The following is a 10,724-nucleotide window of genomic DNA, read 5'->3' on the forward strand; positions in this document are numbered from 1 at the left end:
AGAAATCCAAAAGAAAATGAAAGCAAACCAAAGAGGGAGACTGCCCTTAAAACGATAAATGAAGAAGAGGAAGGTGATTCCTCTATGGAAGAAGATGAAATCAACTTCTTGGCAAGAAGATTCACTAAGTTTCTTGGAAGGAACAAAAGATTCAAAGGAAGAAATTTCCACAGGTTCAAACCAAGAAGTGAAGAGGAAAAAAGAAAATCTGACATCATTTGCCATGATTATAAGAAACCAGGCCACATTCATCAAGATATTCCTTAAGCCAAATGGAAGAAGAAGGACAAGAAGGAAAAATTTTGCAAGAAGAAGGTTCTTGTAGCCACATGGAGTAGAAGTGATGACTCAAGCGATGAAGATGAGTCAAATGAAGAGCAAGCCATTCTTTGCTTCATGGCCAACAAATGTAATTTGGAAGGAGACTCCAAATTTGAGGTATATGACTCTGAAAACTATTCTTTCAATAAATTGCAATGTGCATTTTGAATCATTAATGGAAGAATATGAAAAAGTGTCTTTAAGAAATTGCATGTTGAAGAAACAAGCATGCGTTTTGAAAAATGAGCATGAAAAACTTTTGAGTGATAATGAAAAGCTTTTAAGTGAAGATGACAACTCAAAGATGATTTTGATTGTGTAGCATGTGATAAGATCATTTTGAGTAGAGCAATTGATGTTTTGAAATTATCTTGTGTTGATTTTCAAAATGAGAGCATTAGTTTCAAAAATAAGCTTGAAAACCCTAAAGAGATTTTGAGCAAATTCACTCTAGGAAGCAAAAGACTTAATGAAATTCTTGCTTCAAAAAGATATGCTTTTAACAAAGAAGGTTTAGGCTATAACATGTTTTCAAATAAAAAACTTTTTAACAAGATGCATGAACCATTCATTAAACAAAAAGCATTCTTTAGGAAATGTAGTTTTTGCAAGTATGTTGGTCATAGCACACCAAAAGTCCTATTAGGAAAGGCAAGCCTTTTATGGTAAAAAGGGTTTGGATTCCTAAGGGAATAGTTGAAACTAACTCCCATGGACCTAAGACCAGTTGGGTACGAAAAAGTACATGACTATTGTTTTCATTGTGTAGGCGTGTCTTGAAGCAAAGAAGCAAGGTACAAGTGGTATATTGATAGTGGTTGCTCAAGACTTATGATGAGAAACAAGAGCTTGTTCACATCATTGAAGCCAAAGAATGGAGGAAATGTCCGTTTTGGTGATAATTCAAAAGGACGAGTCATTGGTATTGGCTCTATTGGTAACAAGTCTCTAACTATTCATGATGTGTTGCTTGTTGATGGATTGAAACATATTCTATTGAGAATTAGTCAACTGAGTGACAAGGGCTTTAAAGTTGTTTTTCAATCCATGTGTTGTAAAGTCATCGAGTCTAGGACCAATAGCATTGCATTTATAGGTCATAGACATTCAAATTTGTATATTGTTGATTTGTGTGACATTGCATCCAAAGATCCTTGTCTTTTGCCTACAAAAGAAGAAGATAGTTGGCTTTGGCATAGAAGATTAAGTTATGCTCGTATGGATATTATTGAAAGCTTTCAAAAAGAAACTTATTGCATGGTTTGCCTAAGCTTGTTTTAAAAAAGGATCATGTTTGTGATGCATGTGCAAAAGGCAAACAAACTCATGTTTGTTTCAAACCAAAGAATGTTGTATCAACTCTAGACCTTTACAATTGTTGCATATAGATTTGTGTGGTCCCACAAGGACAACTAGTTTAAGATGTCAGCACTATTGTTTGTGATTGTTGATTATTATTCATGTTTTACATGGGTTCTATTTCTTGCTCATGAAAATGATGCATTTGAGTCATTCTTGCATTTGATTAGGAAATTGCAAAATCGAGTAGGTTATGCAATTGCTTGCATTAGAAGTGATCATGGAAAAGAATTTAAAAATACATTTTTTTGAATCATATTGCAATGAGCATAATATTTCTGCACCTAGGACTCCCCAACAAAATCAAGTTATTGAGAGGAGAAATAGAGTTTTAGTATAAATGGCTAGGACCATGTTGTGTGAGCATAATATGCCTAGATATATTTGGGTCGAGGTGGTCAATACTTCATGCTATGTCATTAATAGAGCTATGATTAGGTCAATCCTCATGAAAATATCTTATGAGTTATTCAAAGGGAAAAACCAAATATTGCATATTTTCATCCCTTTTTTTTATTTTTGAGGCATAATGTAAATTGACCATCCTGCCCTTACTTATAACTAAATTTTGACCATCTTACCCTTCTTTAGAATGAAATTTATTGACAGATCTGGGTTGTAATGCATTTATAAATGTTTTGAATGAGTTGATGTTGTTCTACACAAGCTTATCACAATCGGCCTCAATGAACTACAACCCTTCAATTTCCGTAAACACATGAACTTCCCTTCAAGCATACAAGATAAACTACAACAACAAACAAGATGGCACCAAAATGAACCCAAGGCCTAAAGGAAAACCACTAGCAAAAGAGATCCACCACTAACCCTTTGGCAAGATTGGATAAAGGAAAACTAAACTCTCTCAAGAGCCAAATTTCATTCAACAAGTCTAGCTATTACAATGGAGTGGCCAATCATTTATACAAAAAGTTACCCTAACAAGTTTGATCTTGGGATACATGTGGCATACACTTAATCCTAGTAAAATCTAGGCCATACAACATAAGTTTACGAAGATTTGAATTGGTATATGATAAAAGCTTGAAAATACATATTTTCTTAGTGATTCAATTGGATTATTTTGGAAAAATGTGTTTAATTTGTGAAATTTAACTTAATTATTTCATAAATGTCTTTTATGGGATCATGGGTATGTTTCGAGTGTTTTCAGGTTCTTAAAGATGATATTCAGATGAATGCTATATCGACGATGGAATGTGGGATGACAAGAATCAAATGGTTTGTGATTTGGAGCTCAAACAAAGAAGTTAGGGCGATTTGAAGTTAAAGTGAAAATCCTAGAAAACGCTCTAGTTTTGAACATGCGACAGTAATTCAACAATAACTTGAGCTTTAGATTTTTGATTGAGATGATTCTTAAACCGTTGGAAATATGATTCAAAGAGCTACAATTCATATGTTTACCACTTGGCAAGATTCGAACATTATTATGCTCAAAAACCACCGTCTTGTCAAGATTTTGAGTTCTGGGGTAGAATCAACTATGCCAAGGCACAGTGTCGCGGCAGAACTGTGAATCTAGACTTTTTTAGATTAAATTTATGACGTATATTTCCTGTTTTAAGAGTTATAAAGTGATTAGGATAGTGGGAATCATAACCCTAAAACCCTAGGGGTATAAATAGATGTCTTTAGCTGATTTTTAGGAGGGAGAAGGGAGAGAAGTTCAGCTGCTCTTTGGAGATTGCAAATTCCTGCAATTTTGAATCACCAATTAGAGAAGTTTTTCCACTCTTTCTTATACTCATGTTTACGAATACAATGGATTTTATTATTGAAAGTATGAACTAATTTTATTTTCTAGGGCTAAAATGTAGCCCAATTTTATGAATATGCATTGAATTATTTGTTGCTAATTTTTATTAAGTTTTGTTTTAAGTTTTATTATTGCGCTTAAAGCTTTCAATTCTTAAGGGCCCTAGAGTTGAATGATTTTATGGGTTAGGTTTTGATCGAGAGATGAAACCTAATTAGTCTAAGGTAATAAAACCATAGATTGAGCGAACGCTAGAGATAGGTTACCACGATCTATGAGGCTCTAGTAAATTCCATAGAACTTAATGATCTCCAATTGCTTAAATCTGATTAGAGATAATTCGGGTTAGTAATTAGGAGTTAATTTTTTAATTGTTCGAGAGAAAGTTAGCGAAATATTAGGGAGTTTGGTCTTTAGAATAAGCTTAATTGGGTTAATGATAATTGTCAATGCATAGGATTAATTGGTGTGAAATCTATGCCCTAGGTTTAGTCATATTGATTTCCTACTAAATGTTTAATAAAAGTCTGTTTGATTTTGTTTCTAAGTTGTTTTATTTTTCATTGAATCATTCTAAAATCTAATTTCAAATAGCAATAAGATAGGTTAGTGTGGTACTTGGTATTAGTAATTCCCTTGGGTTCGCCATCCGTATTCGTACACTTGCGAAAATCAACAACATTATACACACGGGTCCCAACATGGGAAAAAGAAAAATATAAAATTACTCCATGTAATGCCCCACATGAGGTACGTAGTTTTGTTTCCTCTTTCACTCGTATTTGCGTTGGTTTTTGGTAATATTGTTTGCTGAGTGTTGTGTTGAATGCTTGCCCTGAAATTGGTTGAAAATAGAAGAAGTTTAGTGTGCCAAGCTTCGCCGGGCGAAGGAGAATCTTCGCCGCGGCGAAGATGTGTTGAAACCACGGGGAAACTCTTTGGACAGTTTCGCCGCGGCGACAGAAGTTTCTTCGCCCGGCGACAGGCCGATTAAAATGTTTGTTAAGTTTTAGATATTTTCTTCCCTAAGGGCAATTTGACCATTCTACCCCTATTAGCAGGAAAAGTGGGGAGTTAATTGTAAGGATTTTTCATGGAGATATGTTGATATGGGGGTGATTTTGTATGAATCGAAGGATATGGATGGAATTCCCAAATAAGAGTAAGGCCAAAATGGGAATGCTTGGGTATAAATTTCATTAAAAGGAATTAAGAGTTAGCAAACCCCTCATTCTTCTTCTCAAAACGCAACTCTCCATTCTTGTTCCTCTCAATTTCTCTTTCTTTTGATCAGGAGTTCCAAGGGGTTTTTGAAGTGATTGGAGTGGAAAATCAACCTAAGGCTTCCTAAAAGAAAAAGTCAAGCAACCAAGTGAAAGGAAGAGTTGGTGAAGTCTCTCCATAACAAGGTAAGTAAACCCCAACCCAGTTGAGATTTAAGAATTTTCTTGATTAGGGTTTTGATAGAAATGATGTATGTATGTGATATACATGTGATATGCCATGTAGAAGGCTTAAATAGAGATTTCTATGCCTTGTGATTGTTTATTCTTTGCAAATATGAGAAATGTTGTTGGTTGGAAAGGTAGTTTGAGATGAATTGAAGGGTATTGTGGATCCCTTTTGGAAGTGTTTTATTTGACAGGTTTTGTGGTTATGTGAAGGGGTTCTCCCCATTTTGGATGGTTAGAAAAAGTTTTAGAATCATTGCTATAGTAAAGTTTTATAGTGCACATGAGTTGTTTGATGAAATGCCTAATAGAGGTTGGAGTATGAGTAGTGAACCTTAATTTTGCAACATTGCATGTTGGCATTTCATAAGTGCATTGGTGGAGTGAACCATCCATAGGCACTAATTGTGCATTGAAAAGTGACCTAAGAAAGTGTAGGAAACTTGTGTATGCAATTACCCTAGAATAGAGAGCTTGGTGGATGCAACTACTCTAAGGGTAGAGAGAATGAAAAATGCTAAATAGAGTGAATTAGAAGAGTAGAATAGATGGGTTGATGCTTTATGATCATCACCCGACAGTTATGGGAATCGGGTTGATGCTTTGTGATCACCACCCGAATAGCCCTTAGAGATGGGTCGATGCTTTGTGATCGTCACCTGATGAGTAGTAGAAACGGGTGGATGCTTTGTGACCACCACCCGTTAGTTGTTAGATAAGTGGGTTGATGCTTTGTGATCATCATCCAACATTTAGTAAAAGTGGGTTGATGCTTTGTGTCCACACCCGACAGCGACTAGAGACGGGTTAATGCTTGGTGATCGTTACCCAAAAGTCATGAGAACGGGTAGGTGCTAAGTGGTCTCCACTCGATAGTTAGGAAAATCGGTAGGTGCTTTGTGATCCCCACTCGGTAGTCACTAAGAACGGGTTGGTACTGTGTGAATTCCACCCGATAGTCATGGAGAGTGAGATGGTGCTGTGTGAACGCCATCCGGCCGTACCTCCGGTAAGATGAGGCCATGATGTTTAGTAGAAACAGATATAGAAACAGAAATAGTATAAGGAAAGAATTATGTGTGATACATACGGGGACAGACAGATAGAGGGTTTTACTTACTGAGCATTATTTTGTGCTCACCCCGTTATTTTCCTTTGTGGATGCAGGATCTAGGTATTGATGCAGTCGGAGGAGCGTCGGCAAGCGAGAAGCAATAGCTACATTGTTTCCCCTGTTTTGTCTTTTAAAATGAATTTTTGTAAACAATACTCTTTGTGTATAAAAGACATATGAATTGAAATGAAAAGAAAACTTTGGGCCCAATTTTCCATTGTTATTATGCATGCATTGTACTAGTTTTTAGCAGATGTTACAATCCATTGATTAGCTAAAACACAAAAACCTAGAACTTTCCCTAAGTAGAAAGGGATGTGGAGCCACCAAAGCCTTACATCCTTGTTTTTGCCAAAATGGGTAATGCTTGTAGCCCCCCATGTGTTGCCTTGTCCCTTGCATTAAATGCTTCCACATGCTTCCTTGATTATTCCATGGAATATGTTGGATGCTTTAGTTACATTTGGTGAGAAAATTCCCAAGTAATAAGGCTACATCCCAATAAAGGTATTGGACTCAAATAATAGTTTGAATCCACTTTGGGTCACTTGGAATCACCATGAACTATCTTACCTACTTGGGCCGAACCCTCACAATTGCTTTGCACTATTGAATCCCTTTTAGCCTAATTGTTAGAGTAGGTGCCCTAGAGCCAATCCAAATGTGTAAATTGACTCTTTGTAATCATGTTTTATTATCAATAAAGGGCATTTATCTATACCATATGATATGATCATATTCATATAAGAAAATGGTATATGTCCTTAAGATGGTAGATGTAATATTCTCTCTAGCTAGTAATTCTTTAAGAAATATATGACAAAATCCACTAAATAACTTTTGTAAACATATATATAGGTATATAATGTAAAATCCGAAAGTTCTAATTTTAATTCATATAAGTATATACACAAAATAACTGATATACTTTAATAAGTACAAGATAATTTTGGATAGTGCCGCCAAACTCCTCCGCTTCTTGACGTCCCACCAGACCATAAATCATCTAGTACCTACAAAACAGTAAAATAATGGAGTGAGCACTAATTGCTTAGTAAGTAAACCAAACTGCACTACTGTTTTTCCTCTGTTACTCATATTCTGACTTTCCTTTTCTCACTTTATTTTTTCTGAAATGCTGCATTCTTTTCTAATATTCTGCATTCTTTTCTGATATTCTGCATTCTTTTCTGATATTCTAATTTGCTACTTACCAATGTGCAAAGACAATTAATAAAACTGTACATCGCCGCGCACATAAGAAATGCTAAATCATGCAATTAGCATAATACATATGCAGAATAATAAACTTTTCTGAGAAAAGAATTTTCTTTTTTTTTCTGTTTTCTGTCTCTTATGTTGTATCTCTTTCTTTTCTTTTTTGTTTCTCTTTCTGATTATGTTTCTCTTTCTTTTCTTCTCTTTTCTGTTCTGGTTTGCCGATCAAACTAGGTTAAGGCATGGATTTGGAACCCTGGCCATGTGAGCGTATACTAGGTACAATCCTCATCTACATGCAATGCTGGCGGACTGTACTAATTCTGTTCTGCTATGCTAAGGCCTCTCACTGATGGTAGCGTGCATGTAGGTATTTTCTGCTGGGTGCAATCCTCATCCACATACACTACTGACGGACTGTACAAATTATGTTCTGCTATGCTGAGGCCGCTCACTGATGGCGATGTGCATGTGGGAATTTTCTGCATCTTTGTCACTCACGGGTTCCCCATCACAACAACCTTATAATATAACATGCTATAGAAAGAGAATAGAAAGAGATACTATACACATTTCTAAATGAATTTCCAAGCTATGGAAATTCTACATTTGCATTCTTTAGTAAATGAGAAAATATACATATTTGCATGTTAGCTTTAAAAGAATCTATAAGCCATTTTCTTTCTTTCTTTTCTCATTCTTTGCTAACATTTTCTTTAATATTCTCATTTACCAAATCAAGGCTATATATAATAAATAAGTCATATGCATAATATATGCATGATCAAACCCATTCTTTGATATTCTTTCCAAGCTCACATACACAAACTTGAAAACTCATTATGGCATAGTAATATGTCATGACATATTCTACCATTCTCTACTATCACAAATGCCATATCAAAGTAACACTTTAACATGCAATTCTCTTCTAACACTTTCATATGCTATTCAAGAAGTAGTAAAGGTTCAAGTAACTAGAACCAAGCACTAAAGGCCATTTCTCTCTTGGAACTAACATGACCAAGTGATATTCTAAATTTTGGCATAACAAAATGCACTCTTGAATACTAAAATTTACACTTGGTTAAGCCCAACATAATCTTTCTACTTCAATTCTTGCCTTTCTCTAACCCTTTCTTCAATAGGGTTTAGCCAACTCATGCATGCATTTTCTCTTTGGATTTTCATCAAACAATTCATATGCACATGCAACTACTATGTTGGCTACCCTTCCACATCTCTCTTAATCCACCAAAATTTGAGCAAAAACTCACTAATTATAGCCATAAACCTGGCCGATTTCAACAAATCTCAACACTTCAAAATTTCAACACTAATTCTTCCATAACTTCACCAAATCACAACATACTCATACACTACTTCTCATGGCTGGAAACTACACATGTGTAACGCCCCACTTGAGGTATGTACTTAAGATTTGTTGTATTACTTAAATGTTCATTGATTCAGCTTCAATTGAGTTTGTATGTTGTCATGGTTGGTTGGTTGATTTTTAATTGAAATGGTATGTTGAGTGTTTGCCTTGAAATTGGTTGAGAATTGAGGAATTTTGGAAGAATAGTTTTCACCGGGGTGAAGAATAGTCTTTGTCGTGACGACGTTGGCTTTGTAATGGCGGTGTCGGCTCTATAGGTTTTCGCCGCGGCGACAGGACAGTAAAAAAAAAAAAGAGAAAAGAAAAGTTTCTTGAGGTTTCTAGAGAATTCTCCATAGTGGTAAAATGACCTTTCTACCACTAATTAGCAGGAAAAGTGGGGAGTAAAATGTAAGGAAATTTAGTAGAGAATGTGTTGGAAATAAGGGTATATTTGCAAAGAATCAAAGGATATAGATGGAATTTCTAAGGAAGAGCAAGGGCAAAATGGGAAATGATGGTTATAATATGAGCTAAAAAGGGGTTAAGTGTAGAAAAACCTTCATTTCACCCATTTCCATTTCCATTGCCATACCCATTCTCTAATTTCTCTCAATCCTCCATTCAATCTTCCAAGATTTCTAAGGAGTTTTTGGGAGTTTTTGGGTAGTTTTTAGTAGAGATTTCATCTAAAGTATCCTAAGGTAAGGATTCTTGCTTTAGCTATAAATTTGCTTATATTTGTATCTTGAAATCTTATAGTTTTATGATTTGAAGTTGTAGAGAAGGAACAAGGTACAAAAGAAAAGGAAAAGTATTAGTGAAATCTCTCCATTAAAGGTAAGTAAATCCAACCTAAGTTGAGATTTAAGAATTCATTTGAGTAGAGATTGTATATGTATGGGTATTAATCATGTTTGTTGAGATGAGATGAGATTAGTAGTTATGTATGATTATTGAATATGGTTGAGTATGATGTTAAGTTGGGTTGATAGAAGTTGGGGAGAGTTTTGAGCAAACCTTATTGGAGTGAGTTTATTTGGCAGGAACTTAGAGAGTACGAGGGAGTTTTCTCCTAATTTTTTTTTTTTTTTTTTGGATGATTAAAGAAAGGAGAATAGTTACAGTTAAAGTAGAGTTTTATATGCACATGAGTTGTATGATGAAATGCTTGAGAAAGGCATGAGTAAGAGTAAAGAACCATAATTATTGCTACATGGCATAATTGCATTTCATGGGTGCATTAATGAGCATGAATCATCCATATGCATTAATTATGCATTAGAGAAAGAGTAGAAAAAGAGTAGAGTATTGTGAGTGTGAGCTTCTCTAAAAGAAAAGAAAAAAGAGAATAGAGTAGGTTGTGCGATGGGGAACCCGTGAGTAATGGGTAGAGTATTCCCACATGTACGCCGCATTGAGAGAGCGGCATGAGTATAAGAGAGAGAAGTGGTGTAGCCCGTGATAGTGCATGCGGATGAGGGCTATACCCAAGAGTACCCGAGAGAGAGATTATACACTCACATGGCCAAGGGTTCTGAATCCATGCATAACCGGGTCCGATCGGTTGAGAAAGAGTAGAAGTCACGGAGAGCGGGAGTGAGTCCCAGCCGTGCCCTCGGTAAGATGGGGCATGACTTACTAAAGAGAGTTAGTAGAAAAGAGTTCTAAGAAAGAGAAAACAGAGAGAAATGAGAATTTGTAAGGAAAGAATTAGAGAGAGAGTTACGAGGTTAGATGAGTAGAGGATTTACTTACTGAGCATTGTTTTAGTGCTCACCCCGTTGTTTCCTATGTTTTACAGGATCTAGGTGAGGACACGGTCGGATGGACGTCAGCACGCGAGGGGAAGTTGTTACACTGTCCACCATGTTTTTGATAACTTTTGTACATGATACAAATTTTGTGTAAAGAATGTATATGTTTAATAAAAATAAAAATTTGGGCCCAACTCTTTATACTATTTTATATGTATTTTATTATGTATATTATATGAGTATTTGAGTATAAAGTAGCTATTACATTTTGCGCCTTTTTATTGTCACGGCCCAATCTGCACCGTGGGCAGGGCTGATCGGCCCCTCTACTCAAGCCCACTCTGCG

The sequence above is a fragment of the Pistacia vera genome, unplaced genomic scaffold (genome assembly GCF_008641045.1).
Source record: "Pistacia vera cultivar Batoury unplaced genomic scaffold, PisVer_v2 Contig248, whole genome shotgun sequence".
In the NCBI taxonomy this organism is placed as follows: domain Eukaryota; kingdom Viridiplantae; phylum Streptophyta; class Magnoliopsida; order Sapindales; family Anacardiaceae; genus Pistacia; species Pistacia vera.